At 33.5% G+C, this 21693-nt stretch overlaps 1 pseudogene; it reads left to right on the plus strand.

Annotated features, from left to right (window-relative positions):
* The first annotated feature begins 10213 nt into the window (after positions 1–10213).
* LOC131181433 (BTB/POZ domain-containing protein At2g13690-like) lies at positions 10214–20214 on the plus strand (annotated as a pseudogene).
* Positions 20215–21693: the final 1479 nt, after the last annotated feature.

Genomic DNA, 21693 nt, shown 5'->3' on the forward strand with positions numbered 1-21693 from the left:
ACCTCTCTCCCAAAACCCTATAAATACCTTACTAGAGAAGGAAAAAAAAGAGGAGGATGGGAGGAAAGAGGAAGAGAAAATTCAGAGCTATAGGAAATTTAGAGATATTCAAGACTCTTTGAGTTCTTCCTTATTTTTTCTTTTCTTGAAGAAGATTTTCATACAAGATTTCTGGAAGGTTAGTTTTTATTGTTTTCTTTTCAAGATCTATGCCACACAATATTTTAATTCTATGCTCTTTGTTTTCAATTTATTTTATATGTTCATATAGATCATGTAATCATATTTAATTTGAGGGGATATACAACTCTGCACATGTTTAGTTTCTGTCTCTCATATTTTTATTATTTTTCTTTATTTTTTGAACCTGTAAAAAATTTGTAAAAATTATATTCATATTCTACACGAAATTCCATTAATTTTAGGCTCAAGAATCACTAAAAAAGCTTTAATATTTTGTAAGTTATGGCTGTTTGAAGTTAGAGTTCCTGTAAAATCTGATTTGCAGGATATCCGACTTGTAGAGCCCATATCTCCCTTGTTCCTTAATATTTTTTTGTAAATCTAGCGTCTAAAATTAACTTCAGAATCTTATGAATCTTTTTCAATTGATTTTGTATTCATATCTATTGTGGTTAATGAGTTATGAATTTTACAAAAAAATAGTACGATTCTGTCACTTAGAAAAGTTACGATTTATGTAGACTATTCGGCTAGGGTTTTGTTTGATTTATAAATTTTATGATCTTGTATAAAATGTAGGCTGTCTTCTGTAATTTTTTTTTTATGATTTTTAGGCATGTCTAACTATTTTTAAAAATCGGATTTCTTACTACCATCAATCTGCCAGAATTTGGAAATTATATATTCATGCATGTTCTTGTATTTTCTTGGGTTTTAATTGATATTTGATCTATTTTTCTGTGTTCTTTTAATTTAAGAAGTGTTATGAAGTGTTTGGATCATGTTAGAAGACTTAGACCATTAGGTAGTTGTAACTAATTAGGAATCTTAACCCTTTAGGAGACTAGAGTTAGAATCCAATATAAATTGTTATTAATATTTTTTTATTTCTTTTATTTTCTTTAGTTTCTTTATTTTTTTATTACAAACAAAATTGATAAGTAGCCCTAAGGTAAGTACCAAAGAGGGCATTTGCGTGGAGCTTATATGGAGCTAAACGGGAGTAAGCCAGGGATATCATTGCCATACAAGAAGAGAAGACCCTTTTTTAAGGGTAGCTTGCCCCAATGGCAACTGCATTTACCAACAGGCAAGTAGCTCTAGACTTCTCGAATAACCATTGGCGTGAAATTGTAGTAATAATAGAACTTTTATTTGGTAAATTAAAATTAACTTTGTTTTCAATTTAACTGACTTTTGCATGTAATTAATTTAAATAAATACTTTGTAAATTAAAATTAATCTTGTTTGTAAATTAAACTAACATTGGCATGTAAAATAAATTTAATTTAACACTTGGTAATTGCAAAATAAATTTGCATGATAGAAATCTTTATTAGGTTGTGATTGTTTGGGCCTTATGTGATATTAAAATAAATTATACATGTATATAATTAACTTAGTTCAATTATCCTTAGGGTAACTTGGTGAAAATTAATTAATTAGGTTAAATAGAAACGTAGGGTTATTTGAAATTGAATTTGTTTGTAAATTAAATTCTCAATAATGAATTAATTTTAGTCATCTGGTAAATATTACTTAAATAATTAGCAACCCCATAGATAAGAATTACTTGTACATGAAAATTATGTATAAACAACAACCCTTTTGTGAATTATTTGTGTGTGTAAGATTAGAATTGCATTTTTTAGGATAAAGTTTAATAAAGGAATAATAAACAAGACTTCTAGAAACATTAGTAGAGGACTGGCACTCGAATTAACGAGGTTAGACCAGGCGTAAGGGGTGCCTAACACCTTTCCCTTACGTACCCACTATCCCGAACCTAGACATTGGGCTATTGTAATGACGGTTGTGGAAACTCTGCAAGGAGTAAGTTGCCATCCATGACCCTCGGAAGAAACACTTAATATGTCCTGATTATTACCCGGGTGGCAACTACTGTCTATCTATGCCTTCGTGGCATAAATCCTTAGTACCGTGATAGTGTTATGGGAAGACGGTACTTACCAGTGGTTTGATTCTATTAGGATTGTATGAAGTGCATGTCTAGGAAATGCTGTCTAACGAGGCGAAATACCATCCATTAGAATTATATAAAAAACATCAGGATCTTTCCTGGGCATTACCTGGTGTTTTTTATATAATTCTAATGGATGATATTTCGCCTCACGCCCTCCTCCCTTCCTTTTTTCAGAGAAAAGGAAAAACTGTGTGAAATCCTTAATTAAATGGATTTTCTTTTCAGGTTGCAGATTTCTCCCTTGCCAAGTTTTTACCAGGTGCCAATAATGTTAGCCATATCACCAGTGTATTGAGAGGAACTAACGTGTAAGATCATTTTTCTTTTTCTTGTTAAGTATATGGTTGCTTATATAGTTGCATGGCTGTCAGGGTCCACTTTCTAAATAGTACTTATAAACTAATAATGGAGAATACACCAATTTTTAGGGCTTCTTCATTGTAGATTTTATTTTATTTTTTTAAATCCTAACCTATTAATTCATTGCAGTTATGCAGATCCAGAGTATGGAAATATACAAAAAGTGTCTAAGAAGTCAGATGTCTATTCCTTTGGCGTTGTGCTTTTAGAACTAATTATAGGAAAGAAACCATTATTTGATGAAAATGACGATGCCAATATCGTTCTTTGGGTATGTTACTGATATATATAAGTCGAATCAAATGAATTTAAATCATTTCAAGTGTTTTTATTTTTTTTTTATATATATTAAAATGAATTTTAGGTCACATTCAAGTTAATTTATAGGTTGGGGATTTTTTGGGTTCACATGTTAATTTTTTTAGAAAATAATTTTGGAGTGAAAAATTCAATTAAGTTGACCAAGTTGATTTAAATTATAATAAGAAAAATATATTTCCTTTACATTAAACTGACCTAAGAAGGGGAAAAAAATTATAGAAATGATGGTACAAAATTGATGTTTAATTTTGATAAAAAATAATAAATACCTTTATTTATTAATGTTCAGGCAAAATCTCGGATTGAAGAAGCTTTGAAGAATAAGAAATATATAGATTTTTTTGATTCCAGATTACAAGGGGCTTATGATGAAAGAGAATTACACAAATTTTATAAATTGGGTTGATTGTTTATAACTAAAAGATGATTTAAGAAAAAAAAGGAAAACTAAAAGAATTGATCATCATCATCAAAGGAAAGTCTAATATAATTATCTAATTTTCATTTTTTTATTTATTTAAAATTTTAGTTATTTTCTTCTCATAATCTCATTGCTATTACTAAATTTCATCATACTCATATTATAAAAAAGTATTTTTTTCATAACTTAGAATCATGTCATTTATTTTATTTAATCTAAAATTTTAATTGAATTTACTTTTTATGATTATGTACAAAAAATAGATTTGAGTTAAATTGGACTTTTTTTTTAATTTTAATCCATTAATATATTTTAAGTTCAAAAATATTCATTATATTTTTGAATTGACAGCATAGTAACTCAATTTCATTTTGAAAATATTCCCTTGTCAACTTTCATTTATTTTTGTTTATAGAAACCACATATTTTAATTGAACCCCTAAATTCATCGATGGTCGGTTTGATTTATACAATTTTAAAGATATAATAATTTTATGGTCTAGATTGTGACTAAGAATTACAATATGGTAGGGAAGGATAGGATTGGTACTATTTGCTTGCGTATCAAAGAAGAATCAATTAAGCTAGAACGAGCAGCGTGGAAGAAATTGCATTAAGTTTTCGTAGAAAGAAGACTAGAAACTAAAGGGAAAAGTTTTGGTTAAATAATTAATTCCTATGGTTGAACCCTGCAGCCATAGATGCCTTCCACATTAAGTTTGGAATTGAAATTTCTTACCATTTTGCATTTGTTTTGTTGACTAAATAGACCTACACGTTCCTTCCTAGGAGGCAAGCATAGTATTTTCAGTCAATTTCTTTTTCTTTCGTTGTCTACCACATTAAATTTGGAAACTGAAAGTTCTGAATGAAACAATTTAATTTTAACTTGAAATTATTTTCTTTGAGCTAGACATGTATGATTTTTTGATCATTTTCTAGGTAGATATGAATTCATAAATGAAATTCAAAGATATATATACAGTTTTATATGATTGGTCTGATTATACACGGTAGGATAGTGTAGGATTGGGACTATTTGCGTAGAAAAAAAGAAACAAGCTGGAATGAGCACCGTAGAAGACATTGCATTCAGTTTTTCTTTGGTTGAACCCCACACTCCAAGGGCCTCATTTGCTTTCCACATTAAGTTTGGAATTGAAATTTCTGATTATCTCATATTTCAATCCCAATTAATTAATATAGATAACGATAATAACTCTAATGAAAATAAATCCCAATGAATCTAATATTTCAATCTTGAGAATTTCCAAATAGGATGAAAAGAATATAATTAAGTCAGTAATTTGATAAAAAAATTATAATTAGTTCAACAAAAGAAAAATGAAAAATTAATTACTTACACATGTAAATACAATAGATTAATGCCGGCTATAAATAGTAAAGGCAAAATTATTATTTAACTTTTGTATTCTAATAAAATTAACTATTTAATCATTTCATTTTGAAACATATATTATTTAATTTCCTATATTTTAGTTTGTGAACTATTTGGTCCTTTCTATTATTTTAAAGTAACTTTTATGTTAACCAAATTAGGTAAAGGAGAGAAAATATATAGTTATTTTATATAAATTATAAGAACTTGATAGATTTAAAATTATGAAGATAGCTATATCATTCAAATTATAGAGGCTGAATAGTTGAATTAGGAAAAAAATTTGCTTTAAAATAATAGTAAGGGCTAAATAGTTTACGGATTAAGAAAATAAAGGGATGAAATAATATATTTTTTAAAATAAAAAATTAAATAATTAATTTTATTAAAATATAAGAATTAAATAGTAATTTTAACAATAGCAAAACACATTAGTAGAGAGAATGGGTCAACAAGGACTATTGCCTCTCCAAGTCAAAATTTTTCTTAATTACCCTTGAGGGGTTTCTTCTATAAATTAATTAGATGAATAAACTGAATATAGAAAAGTCTTATCCGCTCAACATGATGAGTTCACTTTGATGCTTTAAATTTCATTTAGGAAACTTTGTAACTGTACTGGGGTGTATACACTCATCCAATAAATAACTAACATATCATTAAAATAATTGTGAACACTACTACAAAACATGATGAGTTCCACTACAAAATACAATTTCTTGATTTCCAACATATCAAATTTACTTGGCCTATGGATAGCTTGCATTACCTGGAATTCAAAAAAAGATTGTAAAATTTAGAGCCTATTTGGCATCCATGTTGTTTTTGGTTGTTGTTGTCCAGTAGTAAATCTTGAAAAACGAATTAATGAAACAAGTGAAAACAGTTTTTGTGGTTTTTCTTTGTTGTAAAAACCTGCTTTTTGATGTGGTGTGTTCCGCAAATGCACGGGCCACAGTAGTATAGTTTTAAAAAAAATGATATCGATCCCACAGGAAATTGTGCTTAAATTGAAAATAAAAGTATAAACTAATTAGAATGATAAAATTTAAAGATAAAATGAAATTTGAAATTAAAATTGGTATTTGAGGAATTTAAGCTAAATCAAACAATTAACTAAATTAATTAAACTAGATTACTAAGATTTAAATTGAAATTGCTATTTATAAATTTTGGAGGAATTAAATCTAAATTCAATAAAAATTAAAGTGATTCTAGAGATTGGATTTTTCAATATTGTTTGCATGTGGTTTATCCCTAATTTAGCCAAACATATGAGAATTGCAATTTTGAGGGAAATCAATTCTTAAATTTTTGAAACCTTTTTCAAGCATCTCAAAGTTGGTTTTCATTAAATCAAACCCTGTTTTCACGGTATTTCAAACCTAACAAAAACCCAATTAATGCTCTAATTGATTTTGGAAAGTCCCCTTAATTCTCTTAGCTTATCTCTAACACCAAGAAAACCAAGTTTATTGCAAGATTATCTCTCCCTAATATTCACTTTTCAGTCCATCTATTAAGGATTAAAGCTTAACTTAATGAGGGCCCATTCATCAAGCAAGGCAACAAGCTCACAAGCAATAAATCAAAATATAACAAACCTCATTTAAATGGCTAAATCAGTTCAAAACCACAATACAAAGCAATATTTACAAACCCATCTCTAGAATCTCAAATAACTACTCACTAATCATAGTTTCAAGACAAACCCAAATGTATAAATGAAGAAATAATGGAAATCTAAGTTAAGGAATAGAAAAACCCAGAAAAATGCAGAAGAATCTGCTGCAGAAAAGTGCTCCTTGCTGCTGCTGCAGAAATGGATCCCGTGCTCCCTCCTTCTCTCTTTCTATTCTTGCCAAAAATGCCTCCCTTGCTCTCTATGAAAGGAAAATGATAAAGGAGACTTTATATAGGTGAGGGGACTGCCCTAGAATGGGTAAAAAGGGGGAAGGTTCCAGAGAAAGTGAGGTAAAAAGCCAGAGTAACGGAAATGCCACGTCAGCCATTTCCAGTAAAAATGACATAAGCCGAGTCAGTTGTGTCGTGGGTTGTGTCGCGGGTTGTGTAGCTCTCGACCTGAATATCTGACGATCGACACAACCTGCGATATAAGCTAATTCGGTTGTGCTGCAGGTTGTGTCGCTCTCGGCCATTTTTTTACTCAACTTCAAAATTTTTGCAATTCGACTTTAATCTCCTCCAAATGGCTACTCTGATCAAAATACATCAAATTTCTCCAAATTTACCCTACAAAACAAATAAATTCCAAAAATTAAACTAAGAAATGTGAAAATTGTAAAATTGACTAAATATATACTAATATCTATAATAATGGCTATGAACAAGGGTAAATTATGTGCAAAAATTACTCCTAAATGATGATATTAAATGCATACATCAAATTCCCCCATACTCAAACTCTTGCTTGTCCTCAAGCAAAATTTCATTGAAACTCATTTGGAAGGGAATAGAATCAGTCTTTGAAAACACAAAATTCACTAATCCAAACCACCAACTTACCTCTAGCCACCAACATTCCAAATTCCCACCAGCAAAAGCACAAAGAATGAAGCAAGCACTCTCAACAATTACAGAATAGCTAAGAATTAACCAATCAACCCAAGCAACAAATACTAACCAGCTACAAGAGTCAATTGTGCCAAAACAAACCTAAATGAAATAGATAGCCAATGTGTCTCAAATAGATGGTGAGTAATGTATGGAAGATTATATTGCTAAACCCATATGCAAGCATAAAAGATCTAACTTTACTAATGTAACAAGCATTTTTCAAAGAATCATTAGGTCTTTTTAAGGGTTGTAATGGGGTCCAATAAGGTAAAATTGTGGTTAACAAAGAAAGGGAATAAGGTAAACAAAATATGAGAATAATATTAATCATGAAACTCAAAGTGCATCCAATTTTTTTTTTTTTTATATCAAGAGGAAAGAAATTCACAATGAATCTCAAGTGCTATCACAATGATTATATAAAGGGATTTTTTTTTATCAACTTTTCACAATTACTCTAGCACTTTTCAAGATGTTTCAATCCTCCATTTTTTTTATTTATTTATTTTTTTTTATTTTTCATTATTATTATATTTTTTTATGCACTTAATTGCTAAAATATTATTCTCATGAATAGGTAGTAGTGTTTAGGTTTTATGGCTAGGTAAATGATTTGGGTTCCAAAGAAATTAGGGAATTAAGGTTCAAGGGGGTTTGCAAGGGTTGAAATGAAATTAAGGTAGGTTAAGGCTAAATTTGAGGTTTAAAATATGAAGAAATGCCTAAGTCATATTCTTATCAAATGTAAGTTAAAAATTTCGCTTTGAAAGATCTAAGATGCTTGTTCTAGGAATGGTGAGACGACAAGGACCATTTTCTTCCTTAAAGGCTTATCCAGACACTCAAAACTCAAAATAACTAATCAGAATCTGCATGCCTAGATAAATATATTAATTTTCAGCTTATTAAGTAAGAGAAAGAATAATGCTTAAGACTTTGTACCCAGCTGGAACTTTCATTCCACTAACCATCTAAAGGCAAGTTGGATTGCTTGAATAAGTGGCTTATGGACTTCAAAGACTAGTTTAAAAATTCAAAAATTTTAAATGAACAAATGAAATGCATGAATGTATAAATGTATAGTCAACCTATATGTAACTAAGCATGTATAACTAAGTGTATGAAGCTATATGCAGTGTATATAGGTGAATATGTACAAGTATGAAGTAATGAGTGTGTCGCTATATGCAAATGAAAAAGGAAAAATAATTTTTGCCAAAAATTTACCCTCTCCCCCATACTCAGAATGAACATTGTCCTCAATGTTAAAAGGTTACAAGGAATGGGATAATTTGGCTATATGTGCAGAAAATGGGGGCTCATATGTGGATAAAGAATTATTACCCTGTTGCATAAGCGATAGCACAACTTGTGTTAAAAGTGACACAAGCTGAGATGAGAATTGTTACCTCATTGAAGTGCAGCCAATATAATTAAATAAAATTTGGACAGCTGCTGCACTCATTGCAAAAGAAACAGTGCAATGGAATCCATTAAATCAATTAAACTCAAAAATTTGGAATAGGGAAGTTAAGCGCAAAAAATAATCAAGTGTAAATTCCGAAGGAGCATATCAAGGCAAGTGAGCAATGTACTAAAGATAAAAGAAAAATGTATTTTATGAGGAACTAAAAAAAACTGAATAAGTAAATGGTGCAAGTAAAAGAAAAAAAACAACACAAGAAAAATATTAACTAAATAAGTTCAAAATACGAATTAATTAAGCAACTAAGACATGAAATGTAAATGGAGAATAAAAGCTGGTCAGTCAGGTATGAGAACTCCTTTGCCCTTGCCATCTTGTGGAGGTGGTGGTGCTTTTGGTGGCTGCTGTGGAGAGATGATGCTCAAAATCAGTGCCTGGTTTGCTTCGATCTTCTCCAGCTTAGCTCGCATGACTTTCAACTCGTCTTGCATTTCAGCACTTCTATCCAAATATATGTCAGCTAAATCTCGTAGTGTCTGAAAAGAGACATCCGTCATTTGCCGAAAAGAATAGATCTCATCACTGAGATTCTCCATGAATGTCAAAAGAGTAGCTATGGATGGTCCAGAAGCTGTTGATGAAGCAGGTTGAGCAGCTGGTGGAGCTCGGCTTGAAGGTTGTGTAAAAGGCTGCTCAAATGGTCGCCGTGTCGAGGAGGAGCTAATTGCAGTGGGAGAACCAGGTGGTGGTTCTGTTAGTGCAGGAATCTCATACAGCTTGGTAGCCTCATTTTTGATACAAAATTTTTGGTTGGCCAAATTAGGTCCATCCAAAAATAACAAACCAGTTGGAAGAGCAGGACACTTGTGCATTTGAGGATTAAAGCCAAAATAATGTGCAATGGGTGTGACCAAACCTCCAAATACAATGTTACCAGTACCCCTAGTAGTCTGGCGGATCACATGTCGGCAAAAATAATAACCAGGGGAAGCTTTTTTGCCAGTTTTTGCACACCACAAAAAGAATAGATCATACTGTGACATTGTGCCAACACTAGATCCTCTGCCTAAAATTGTATTTGCAATTAGTCGTTGAAGTAATCTCAAGGCATGATTCTCAATCTTGGAGGCCTTACTGTGTCCCGGTTTGAAGGTACCTGCTGAAGGTGCAATTCGCTACCAAAATTCATACACATTATAGTCCCTTTGGCTAGCAGGTATTTTGAACAGACCATCAGGTGGAAAGCCAAATATATGGTGAAAATTATCCATAGACAGCACCCTATCTTGACCAAGGCATCTAAAATGGATTGTCAAGTCATTATCCAAGGCAATTTTATGCTCATTAGTGGACAGGGAGGCCATAAATTCCTGCACTAAAATGGGGTAAACCAGTTCCTGTTTATGTGCAAATCGCACCCAACCTAAAGCATCTAACAGAGTCTGCATTTCATCATATAACTTCAAGGATTTAAGTGTAGACACATCCAAATACCGAGTTTGAACCATTTGTCGAGCTACAACTCTTGCCTTATTTTTCTTCATGTCGGCAGTAGGTAATACCCAGTGTGTGGCAGCAGGCAAAGTGGAAGGGAATGCAAAGTTACCTTTAGATGTACCGGGGCGCTTGACCGCCGACTTCGGGATGCCACGTCAGACAGCAGGTGCGGCCGGCATTGGAGGCGGGATTGGGGTTTGTTGTGTGGCCGGTTCGAGTCGCTTTCTCTTAACGTCGCCCATTGATTTGTGTGGCTTAATGTTTTTCGCCTTTTTCTTCTTGAATGTGGCGATCGTGGCATCACCAAAATGGGCCGGCGATGGGTTGGCGTTCATGGGTGGGGTGCCTTGGGGCTGCGGCAGCTGTGAGGAGTGGGGAGGTGAGTTTTCGAAGGATAGTGGGGAGTCGGACATGGCGAAATGGAGGGGCGTGATCGGAAAAGGAGAAATATGGGAAGAATGGTGGGTGGTGGAGGCGACGGTGAGGATGAAAGTTACGACGGGAGGGGAGGGTTGTGTCGGGGGTGATGTCGAGAGGAAGAAGAAGTTAGTGGGTTAGGGGCTTTAGGTTTGGGTTGTGGGCTTGGGTGTAGGTTTTGGGTTTTAGTCGGTTGGGCTACGGGAGGTTAGTAGGTTAGTCGGTTGGGTTTTAGGTTTAATTTCGGGCTTGGGCTTATGGGGTACGGTTTTTAGGTCTTTGGGTTTGCTGCTGGCCCATTCTGGCGAAGGAAGTTTTTATCCTGCAAAATAAACAAGCGACACAAGTTAGAACATAAGGATAGGGGGGTTGTGTCGGAAGTTGTGCAACAATCTGCCCAAAAGTATGCCCAGCGAACATAAGCGATGACACAAGCAAACCCGGTTATGTCGCAGGTTGTGCAACAATCTGCCCAAAAGTGTGCCTAGTGAACATAAGCGGTGACACAAGCAAACCCGGTTATGTCGCAGGTTGTGCAATCTGCTGCCCAAATTTGACCAAATTTCATAGCACCTAAAAAATTGAAACAGATTAGATTTCAAATGATTAAACCCTCATAACATGAATTCTAATTGTTTAATTTGTCATGTTCATCAAATACTCATAAAAAATAATTTTTCAAAGCACCAATTCACATATCCAAATTCAAATAATTTTCCTTTTAATCCAAGATGTCAAAATTTGGAAAAATTTTCTCTTGAAATTAACCAAAAGGGCAATGAATCCAGCAAAAATCACCAGCAAATACTCAACAAAAGAAAGATGAAAATTATAAGTGAACAAATTTAAAACTAAAATTTTAAAGCTAAAATTTAAAGCTAAAAAAAAAAATTTTTTATTGCTCATTTGCTTGCAATGCATTGCATCCCATCTGCACAAAGAAAGTAGAACAATGTTAAATTCTGAATAAGGAGTATGGAAAAACTTAAAACAAATATATATATGAAAGAAATAAAGAATCAATGAAAAATTTGGGAGTTATGCACAAAAATGCTAAGTTTAGGTCTTTAGCTTAACCATACTCACTCAAGATTTTTATGGAGAATGAGAAAGATAGCAAGTTGCTATTTTCTCAATTGGCTCACCAACTGAATAATGCCTCAACCTTTGTCCATTTACCTTGAAATTACCCGATTTTTCACCAAAGATTTCCACAGCACCATGAGGGAAAACTTTTATAATTTTGAATGGACCGGACCACCTTGATTTTAGTTTTCCTGGAAAAAATTTCAACCTTGAATTGTATAAGAGAACTAAATCTCCTTCTTTAAAGTCCTTTTTCTTGATATGCTTATCATGCCATTTTTTAGTTCTTTCTTTGTAGATCCTAGCATTTTCATAAGCATCAAGTCTCAATTCTTCTAACTCATCAAGTTGCAAAAGTCTTTTATGTCCAGCAGCTTGTAAATCAAAATTGATTGCTCTTATGGCCCAATAAGCTTTATGTTCTAACTCTACGGGCAAATGGCATGATTTTCCAAAAACTAACCTATAAGGTGTAGTTCCTATGGGGGTTTTAAATGCTGTTCTATATGCCCAAAGAGTGTCATCTAATTTAAGGGACCAATCTTTTCTGGACTTATTGACAGTTTTCTCCAAGATTTGCTTGATTTCTCTATTTGTGATTTCTACTTGGCCATTTGTTTGAGGGTGATATGGTGTGGCAATCCTATGCTTTACCCCATACTTTCTCATCAATTTTTCAAATTGGTGGTTGCAAAAATGGCTACCACCATCACTGATTATGGCACGTGGGGCACCAAATCTAGTTAAAACAAATTTTTTTAAAAATTTCACCACAACTTTTGCATCATTGGTAGGTGTAGCAATAGCTTCTACCCATTTAGATACATAGTCCACCCCTACCAAGATATATTTATTCCCATAAGAAGATGGAAATGGCCCCATGAAATCAATTCCCCACACATCAAACAATTCAACTTCTAATATGGATTGTTGGGGCATCTCATCTCTCTTGGAAATGTTGCCTACCCTTTGGCACCTATCACACTTGCTTACAAAGTCTCTCACATGTTTAAACATATTAGGCCAATAGAAACCTGATGTCAAGACCTTTTCAACAGTTTTTGAGACACTAAAATGACCACCATATTCAGAGGAATGACAATGGTAAACAACATCATTTATTTCTTCCTCTGGTATACATCTCCTAATTATTCCATCATTACATCTCCTAAACAAAAGAGGTTCTTCCCAAGAATAAAATTTGACATCATGCAAAAATCTTTTCTTTTGCTGCCAAGATAAATCAGGTGGCAAGACACCACAAGACAAGAAATTCACAATGTTAGCAAACCATGGAAGTGCAGAATTCAACACATACAACTGCTCATTCATGAAAAACTCGTCAATTGGCACAATATCATCATCTTTATTTTCAGCTTTTATCCTAGAAAGGTGATCAGCCACCACATTCTCAACACCTTTTTTATCTCTTATTTCCAAATCAAATTCTTGAAGTAACAAAATCCATCTAATCAACCTAGATTTAGCCTCTTTCTTGCTTATTAGATACCTTATTGCTGCATGATCAGTGAAAACAATTACCTTTGAGTTGACCAAATAAGAACGAAATTTATTGAGTGCAAATACTACCGCAAGGAACTCCTTTTCAGTTGTGGCATAATTAACTTGAGCTTCATCAAGGGTTCGGCTTGCATAGTAAATGGCATAAGGTTTCCTATCTTTTCGCTGGCCAAGGACAGCTCCAACAGCAAACTCGCTTGCATCACACATGATTTCGAATGGCAAAGTCCAATCCGGGGGTTGCATGATAGGAGCTGTTGTTAAGGCCGTCTTCAACCTGCAAAAAGCAACCATACAATCTTGATTAAAATCAAATTTAACATCATGATTCAAAAGATTTGTTAAGGGTTTAGCAAGTTTAGAAAAATCCTGAATAAATCGCCGGTAAAACCCGGCATGTCCAAGAAAACTCCGCACTCCTTTGACAGTGGTTGGAGGGGGCATTTTTTCAATAATTTCTATTTTAGCTCTATCCACTTCAATTCCCCTATTTGAGATCAAATGCCCTAGAACGATCCCTTCTTGGACCATAAAGTGGCATTTCTCCCAATTCAACACCAAATCATTATCAGCACATCTCTGCAAGATTTTAGACAAATTAGTCAAGCATGAATCAAAATTAGTGCCATAAACTGAAAAGTCATCCATGAAGACCTCCATAATTTCTTCAATAAAATCAGAATAAATGGCCATCATGCACCTTTGAAATGTACCAGGCGCATTACACAATCCGAATGGCATCCTTCGATAGGCAAAGGTGCCATAGGGACATGTAAAGGTAGTTTTTTCTTGGTCATCAGGATGTATTGGAATTTGAAAGAAACCAGAATATCCATCTAAGTAACAAAAGAAAGAATTCTTGGCTAATCTCTCTAACATTTGATCCATAAAAGGAAGGGGAAAATGGTCTTTTCTTGTAGCATTGTTCAACTTCCTATAGTCTATGCACATTCTCCAACCTGTAACAGTTCTAGTGGGTATCAATTCATTATTCTCATTTTTAACAACTGTCACCCCACCTTTTTTTGGTACAACATGCACAGGACTAACCCACTCACTGTCAGAAATAGGGTAAATAATTCCAACAGCTAGTAATTTTAGGATTTCCTTTTTCACAACATCCTTCATTGTAGGATTCAATCTTCTTTGGTGTTCAATGGAAGGTTTACTATTTGGCTCAAGGAAAATCCTATGCATACAAACTGTTGGGCTAATTCCCTTTATATCATCAATTGCATAACCCAAAACTCTTCTATATTCTCTCAAAACTCTCAACAATTTGTCAATCTCAATATCAGTCAAACATGCATTAATTATAACAGGATATGTTTCATTGGGTCCAAGAAAAGCATACCTGAGGTTGGAAGGAAGAGGTTTAAGATCTACCTTTGGGGCATCCTCTACCTTTAATGATGGTGATTTGATCTCCAAATTTTGCACTTATTCAAGCTGAAAAATTGTGGCTTCAGGATGTGGTGGAGAGCTCTCCAAGTGTTGTGCAAAAGCAGCTATGTTATGATTGTCATCATCAATGCTCCCACCATGGACTAAGCAATTTTCAAGTGGGTCTTGTGGATAGCTTTTTCTGAAATGCTCTTGAACAATCTCATCAATAATGTCTACCCGCAAACAAGACTCAACTTCTTCATATTTCCTTTTCATGGCTGGATTGATGTTGAATATCATTTGATCATCTCCCACTCTAAGTGTCAATTTCTCACCCTTTACATCAATTAATGCACCAGCTGTTGCCAAAAAGGGTCTTCCCAATAAGATAGGAACTTTTGTGTCTTCTTCCATATCTAAAATGACAAAGTCTACCGGAATGTAGAATTTCCCAACCTTGATAGGCACATTTTCAAGAATGCCTTCCGGATATTTAATTGAACGGTCAGCCAATGAAAGATACATGTTTGTGGGCTTCAACTCTCCCATATTCAACTTCTCATATATTGAAAGTGGCATTAGGCTGACACTAGCTCCAAGGTCACATAAGGCATTTGCCACACAATTATTACCAATATGCAAGGAATGGAAAACACACCCGGATCTTTGAGTTTGGGAGGTAACTTCTTCTGAATTATAGCACTGCATTGCTCTCCCAAATTGATGGTGTCATAATCTTCTAGCCTTCTCTTGTTGGAAAGAATCTCCTTCAAAAACTTGGCATAACTTGGCATTTGGGATAGTGCCTCAGTGAATGGCACATTGATATACAACTTTTTCAGCACTTCAAGGAACTTGCGAAATTGTTTGTCTAGCTTATGCTTGATGAATCTTTGAGGATAGGGAAGGGTGGGCTTGTAAGGTTCAGGTGGGATGTATGGTTTCTCTCCCTCATCTTGCTCACTTTTGCTTTCTTCTTCTTTTTCATTTTTCTTGCTCTCAACTGAATTTTCTTCTTTTGTGCTCTCTTTTTCTTCTCTCTTGTTTTCACTCTCTTGACCAACTTTCTTACCACTTCTCAAGGTCACAACCTTACATTGTTCATGAGGGTTTTGTGGTTGGCTAGGTAATTTCCTATAGGATTTGCTTCCTGATGAGCTTGCTTGTTGCGCCAATTGAGTCTCCAACATGCGATTGTGGACTTGTAATTGATCCATGGTTTGTCTCATGTGTTGCATTTCTTCCTCCAATTTGCTATTCATCTTGCTTTGTTCAGCAAAAAATTTCTCCATCATGCTTTCCAAGGTTGGCTTCGGTTCATGAGGTGGAAGGGATTGTTGTGCTCTTGCTTGATATCTCGGTGGTGGCTGCCTTGTGGGCTGAAATTGAGGCTGAAATTGAGGTCTATTTTGCTGCATAAACTGCTGGTTATGAGCATAATTTGAGCTTTGGCCTTGTTGAGCAAAAGTTGCTTGTGGTCTCCATGTTGAGTTGTTCACATTAGAGTAAGCATTTCCCGTTGGTTTCTGTTGATAACCTCCTGCATAAGCAGCTTGTTCTTGCAAATAATCATCACCACAAAAAGAATAATCAACTCCACAACTTTGAGTTCCATCTATGTAGGCAACTTGTTGCATAGTTGTAGGAGTTGAGGTTGTTGCCTTTGTGCAAAAATCACTAAGAAGCTGAGTCAACTGATCAAATCTTGCATTCATGTAGCTAACTGAGTCAAGTTCATAAATCCCAGCCTTCTTTGGCTCAAGTGCTCTAGGATTTCCCCCCAAATGGGTATTATGAGCAATCTTCTCTAATAGATCATAGCATTCTTCACTTGTCATTCTCATGAAATCTCCTCCTGCTTGTGAATCAATTGTGTTTCTTATGGCTGGAGTAACTCTGGTGTAGAAATTCTGAACAATCATCCATTTCGGTATTTCATTATGAGGACATTGCCTTTCAAGCTCCTTAAATCTCATCCAAGATTCATACAAAGTTTCATCATCCCTTGGCTTAAAAGCTACCATCAAATTCCTCAAATGAGTGGTCTTCCCAGGTGGGAAAAATTAAGATAGAAAAGCTTGAGATAACTGCTCCCAAGTAGCTATAATAGCTTGTGGAAGTGAGTCATACCACTCCAATGCTGAATCCCGAAGAGAGAATGGAAATAAGGTGAGCCGAATAACTTCATCTGAAACTCCAGGTTGTCTTTGTGTACCACATATCATCAAAAATTTCTTCAAATGAGAATGAGGATTTTCAAGTGGACTACCTCCAAATTGTGAATTCTGAACCATTTGAATGAGACTAATCTTTAACTCAAACTGATTAGCTCCAACGATAGGTCTGTTATCTCTCACATCTGCACATCTAGGAAAAGCATAGTCTAACATGGATCTTCTTTGAGGATCATTTTGATTAACCACTTCATTTTGCCTATTTTGCTCATTTCCTCCATTGTTTCCACCAATAGCTCTATTTTGATTCTCTATATTTTCTATTAATTCCTCTTGCTCAAATCTTTGTTGTTCTTCTTTTTCTGCTTCCTTTCTTCTCTTGTATTCCTTTTTGTTGGCTCGACAGAATTTTTCAATTTCAGGATTGAACAACAATTCAGTATCACTTGTGCTTTTCGATCGTCTCATATACAAGAAAAGTACCTGAAAAACACAAGGAACAGTAGTGAAAATAAAAGAAAATAAAAATTCTAATTAGCTTAAAACAATTAAAATCCAACTTAAAAACAAACAATTCCCGGCAACGGCGCTAAAAACTTGATGTGGTGTGTTCCGCAAGTGCACGGGCCACAGTAGTATAGTTTTAAAAAAAATGATATCGATCCCACAGGGAATTGTGCTTAAATTGGAAATAAAAATATAAACTAATTAGAATGACAAAATTTAAAGATATAAAATGAAATTTGAAATTAAAATTGGTATTTGAGGAATTTAAGCTAAATCAAACAATTAACTAAATTAATTAAACTAGATTACCAAGATTTAAATTGAAATTGCTATTTATAAATTTTGGAGGAATTAAATCTAAATTCAATAAAAATTAAAGTGATTCTAGAGATTGGATTTTTCAATATTGTTTGCATGTGGTTTATCCCTAATTTAGCCAAACACATGAGAATTGCAATTTTGAGGGAAATCAATTCTTAAATTTTTGAAACCTTTTTCAAGCATCTCAAAGTTGGTTTTCATTAAATCAAACCATGTTTTCACGGTATTTCAAACCTAACAAAAACCCAATTAATGCTCTAATTGATTTTGGAAAGTCCCCTTAATTCTCTTAGCTTATCTCTAACACCAAGAAAACCAAGTTTATTGCAAGATTATCTATCTCTAATATTCACTTTTCAGTCCATCTATTAAGGATTAAAGCTTAATTTAATGAGGGCCCATTCATCAAGCAAGGCAACAAGTTCACAAGCAATAAATCAAAATATAACAAACCTCATTTAAATGGCTAAATCAGTTCAAAACCACAATACAAAGCAACATTTACAAACCCATCTCTAGAATCTCAAATAACTACTCACTAATCATAGTTTCAAGACAAACCCAAATGTATAAATGAAGAAATAATGAAAATCTAAGTTAAGGAATAGAAAAACCCAGAAAAATGCAGAAGAATCTGCTGCAGAAAAGTGCAGAAACGTGCTCCTTGCTGCTGCTGCATAAATGGATCCCGTGCTCCCTCCTTCTCTCTTTCTATTCTTGCCAAAAATGCCTCCCTTGCTCTCTATGAAAAGAAAATGATAAAGGAGACTTTATATAGGTAAGGGGACTGCCCTAGAATGGGTAAAAAGGGGGAAGGTTCCAGAGAAAGTGAGGTAAAAAGCCAGAGTAACGGAAATGCCACGTCAGCCATTTCCAGTAAAAATGACATAAGTCGAGTCAGTTGTGTCGTGGGTTGTGTCGCGGGTTGTGTAGCTCTCGACCTGAATATCTGACGATCGACACAACTTGCGACATAAGCTAATTCGGTTGTGCTGCAGGTTGTGTCGCTCTCGGCCATTTTTTTACTCAACTTCAAAATTTTTGCAATTCGACTTTAATCTCCTCCAAATGGCTACTCTGATCAAAATACATCAAATTTCTCCAAATTTACCCTACAAAACAAATAAATTTTAAAAATTAAACTAAGAAATGTGAAAATTGTAAAATTGACTAAATATATACTAATATCTATAATAATGGCTATGAACAAGGGTAAATTATGTGCAAAAATTACTCCTAAATGATGATATTAAATGCATGCATCACTTTTCTCTTCAAGACATCAAGTAACAAAAACAAACATGTTTTAATAATAATTAAAAAAAAAATTTGACAAAAGCTAGATCAGAATGAATACCAGAAGGGCCCTTTATTTGTGGCATAGAAAAATGATCAAAATTATAACTAATAGGAACTTAAATTTATAGTAACTTAAATTTAGTGTTGTGCCATATATTAAAGAGTTTCGTATTTTATTGGTAATTGTGTTTATTCATCTAACAAGTTATTTTGAAACTATTCTAGGTATCTGTTGGCATCATGTTTACCAAAGGCGTATTGTCCTGTTTGAAATAACTTGAGGCTGTTCCTTGGTCTGAAGAAGAAGAGGAAAAACTCAGGGTTCTGTTTTCAGTGTTCAAATTTGAGGAGACAGCAACTCAAGACATTTTGGCTAGACTCTACTTACGTAACTCAGTAAAATTCCAACAAAATTTATCTAGACAACTAGTTTGGTCTATCGCCACCTGTACATATGCCAATGCAAGAAACGAACAAAAGCCACTAGTTAAGGATCTTTTTTGCAAAAGCTCAATCTATGAGAAGGACCAACCTGAACTTAGTAATGAGGATCTCTATATTGTTTGTCTGTCCTGTCTAAGTTCACTAGTCACCCTTTTGGAGGAGGCCTCCAACACTTCACCCAATCGGAAGGCAACAAAAAGAGAAACAGGTAAACCATTGCTTGAACGCATCTCCCGACAAGTTGATAACATCAACTGGTTGCTAGAAATCCTTCTTGATCAGCAGATGGGCCAGGAATTTGTGGATATGTGGGCAGATCAAGGGGAACTGCTTAAAATGCATGAGACTACATCTCCAATGATCAGATACGAGCTTAGCAGGATCTCTGCAGCACTATTAATTGCAATGGGCACCAGAAAATTGCATTGCCGCTCAGAGGCAAGAATGGGGCTTCTCCAGGCATGGTTTCATCCAATGCTATCAGATTTTGGTTGGTTGCAGAGATGCAAAAAGGGGTTGGACATGAAGGCATAGGAAGAAGCCATGGGTCAGATGCTCCTAACACTTCCTCGGAAGCAACAGTAAACATTGTTTATGGAATGGTTCAGGTGTTTCTCCAAGCATGGGACTGAATGCCGCAATCTCAGCAAAGCATTCCAGGTATGGTGGCGCGGATCATTCTTAAGAGGCTCAGAAACTTATGCCATTGAATCCAGGTAATGGGGGGAATCTAGTCTTGTTTTCTACCCCTGTAACATTGCCAATGATAGATTGAGGATTCTGAAATAACTGGAATTGAATAATGTAGATTAACCATGAAGAATTATTGTAATAGCCGGTAGAGATAAAATGGCAACATATTTTCTAAGAGATTGTCTGCATCTTTATCAAGTGGGATCATCAGAAACTTCAAGGAAGCATGTATGGTAGTTCCTTTTCAGCATAGAAATTATTTGAGATTTTAAGAAACTTCAAGAAATTATTTGAAGACAAGGTAAGTTTATCATGTCAATGTAAGAGAGTGTGCTTTTAAGATCGTCGGACGAGGAATGGAGATTTAAATTTGGTGTACAAAAACTAATCCAAAATGCTCTCAACAGTAATTATCAAAAAAATTTTGAAAAAAAAGCACTAGTGATTTCCACTGCTTGTGATCACGACAAACGTTTAGTTTCATCATCTCATCATATTCTTCAGCTTTTGTAATTCGTGTCGTGTTTGTGTGGAAGTTATGGCCATTGGCCGACAAGAAGAGTAATACGACTCCGATTCAACCTTTAAAAAATTAATGAATGAATGGTTGAGATTTTATTTTACATATATAACTAATTAAAAATTAAATTTGATTTTTATATTTGTAGATATTAAAGAAAATCTAAGTCATTTTAAACTGAAAATTATCTCTTATTTTATAATTGGTCAGCATATAGAAAATAATTTCCATCAACAAGTTTTAATTTAATAATACTTAAATATCAATAAATTTTGATTATGCCATTATTTTTTTATTGAAATTAACGATGAAATTAGGTACAGCTAAATTTTGTTGCTAATGTCATGATTAGTGACGGATTACCAGCAAAAATTTTCATCATTAGATTTTTTATCGTTGGACTTTCCATTGTTAACCTGTCCCTATATCTCTTTTTGTTTAGTATTTACGTAAAAAAAAAAAAATTATCTATTGATATTTCTTTCACTGAAATTTTTAAAAAAAATTTCTACAAATCATATAATCCTTTTTTAAAAAGTAAAATTTTATAAGAATTCAATTCAATTCATTTAATTTTTAAAATTAAAAAATTCAATTTATTTTAACTTAAAAAAATTTATTTTAAAAGAAATAAAAATTAAATATAATAATATGAAAATTTAATTATTTTTTTTTATAAATAATTTATTTTAAAAAAAGCCATTAATTAGGATTTTAAATCATACCTAGCAAATATCAATACATAACTTTTAAGTTTTAACATTAAAATAATAAATGTGAATCACCATGTGTGGTAAATAATAGAAAAGCATTTAACTTGAAAAAAAAAAAATTAAAGACGTAATATTCTAAGCTTTTTTTTTTTTTTTGGACATTGTGGGATGGAGATCCTTTTATAAAGGAGTTGGGGGCACGAAGTCTCTTCCTAATAATTTTGATTTTTGTATTAATAGTAGATTATTTATTTTCATTTTTATTATTATATATATATATATTTTAAAAAAATCCGTGTTGATGTATGTGTTTTTTTTCAAGAAAAAGAAATTCTTTGGAGCTGTAAGTCATTATATTCTAAAAAATTGTTTTCATCAATAAGTTTAATCACTCGCTTCTCCTCGTTAGTTTAATATATTTATTATGAAAATATTTTTAAAATA

Source organism: Hevea brasiliensis, chromosome 7 (assembly GCF_030052815.1).
Source record: "Hevea brasiliensis isolate MT/VB/25A 57/8 chromosome 7, ASM3005281v1, whole genome shotgun sequence".
Taxonomy (NCBI): domain Eukaryota; kingdom Viridiplantae; phylum Streptophyta; class Magnoliopsida; order Malpighiales; family Euphorbiaceae; genus Hevea; species Hevea brasiliensis.